Consider the following 2,114-nt stretch of genomic DNA (forward strand, 5'->3'; position numbering starts at 1 on the left):
GCTGGGGGTTGACTTTCTTGCAGGAAACTCCCCAACCAATCTAACAGAGTTTGAACTATTTGGCAAAAATGTGCAAAGCTGGTAGAAACACACTCCAGAAGACTTACAGGGGTTGGACAATGAAACTGAAACACCTGTCATTTTAGTGTGGGAGGTTTCATGGCTAAATTGGACCTGCCTGGTAGCCAGTCTTCATTGATTGCACATTGCACCAGTAAGAGCAGAGTGTGAAGGTTCAATTAGCAGGGGAAGAGCACAGTTTTGCTCAAAATATTGAAATGCACACATTATGGGTGACATACCAGAGTTCAAAAGAGGACAAATTGTTGGTGCACGTCTTGCTGGCGCATCTGTGACCAAGACAGCAAGTCTTTGTGATGTATCAAGAGCCACGACATCCAGGGTAATGTCAGCATACCACCAAGAAGGATGAACCCCATCCAACAGGATTGACTGTGGACGCAAGAGGAAGCTGTCTGAAAGGGATGTTCGGGTGCTAACCCGGATTGTATCCAGAAAACATAAAACCACGGCTGCCCAAATCATGGCAGAATTACATGTGCACCTCAACTCTCCTGTTTCCACCAGAACTGTCTGTCGGGAGCTCCACAGGGTCAATATACACGGCCGGGCTGCTATAGCCAAACCTTTGGTCACTCATGCCAATGCCAAACATCGGTTTCAATGGTGCAAGGAGCGCAAATCTTGGGCTGTGGATAATGTGAAACAAGTATTGTTCTCTGATAAGTCCACCTTTACTGTTTTCCCCACATCCGAGAGAGTTACGGTGTGGAGAAGCCCCAAAGAAGCGTACCACCCAGACTGTTGCATGCCCAGAGTGAAGCATGGGGGTGGACCAGTGATGGTTTGGGCTTCCATATCATGGCATTCCCTTGGTCCAATACTTATGCTAGATGGGCGCATCACTGCCAAGGACTACCGAACCATTCTTGAGGACCATGTGCATCCAATGGTTCAAACATTGTATCCTGAAGGCGATGCCATGTATCAGGATGACAATGCACCAATACACACAGCAAGACTGGTGAAAGATTGGTTTAATGAACATGAAAGTGAAGTTGAACATCTCCCATGGCCTACACATCACCATATCTAAATATTATTGAGCCACTTTGGGGTGTTTTGGAGGAGCGAGTCAGGAAATGTTTTCCTCCACCAGTTTCACATAGTGACCTGGCCACTATCCTGCAAGAGGAATGGCTTAAAATCCCTCTGACCACTATGCAGGACTTGTACAGGTCCTTCTAAAAAAATTAGCATATTGTGATAAAGTTCATTATTTTCCATAATGTCATGATGAAAATTTAACATTCATATATTTTAGATTCATTGCACACTAACTGAAATATTTCAGGTCTTTTATTGTCTTAATACGGATGATTTTGGCATACAGCTCATGAAAACCCAAAATTCCTATCTCACAAAATTAGCATATCATTAAAAGGGTCTCTAAACGAGCTATGAACCTAATCATCTGAATCAACGAGTTAACTCTAAACACCTGCAAAAGATTCCTGAGGCCTTTAAAACTCCCAGCCTGGTTCATCACTCAAAACCCCAATCATGGGTAAGACTGCCGACCTGACTGCTGTCCAGAAGGCCACTATTGACACCCTCAAGCAAGAGGGTAAGACACAGAAAGAAATTTCTGAACAAATAGGCTGTTCCCAGAGTGCTGTATCAAGGCACCTCAGTGGGAAGTCTGTGGGAAGGAAAAAGTGTGGCAGAAAACGTTACACAACGAGAAGATGTGACCGGACCCTGAGGAAGATTGTGGAGAAGGGCCGATTCCAGACCTTGGGGGACCTGCGGAAGCAGTGGACTGAGTGTGGAGTAGAAACATCCAGAGCCACCGTGCACAGGCGTGTGCAGGAAATGGGCTACAGGTGCCGCATTCCCCAGACCTGGGCTACAGAGAAGCAGCACTGGACTGTTGCTCAGTGGTCCAAAGTACTTTTTTCGGATGAAAGCAAATTCTGCATGTCATTCGGAAATCAAGGTGCCAGAGTCTGGAGGAAGACTGGGGAGAAGGAAATGCCAAAATGCCAGAAGTCCAGTGTCAAGTACCCACAGTCAGTGATGGTCTGGGGTGC

The sequence above is a fragment of the Girardinichthys multiradiatus genome, chromosome 15 (genome assembly GCF_021462225.1).
Source record: "Girardinichthys multiradiatus isolate DD_20200921_A chromosome 15, DD_fGirMul_XY1, whole genome shotgun sequence".
Taxonomy (NCBI): domain Eukaryota; kingdom Metazoa; phylum Chordata; class Actinopteri; order Cyprinodontiformes; family Goodeidae; genus Girardinichthys; species Girardinichthys multiradiatus.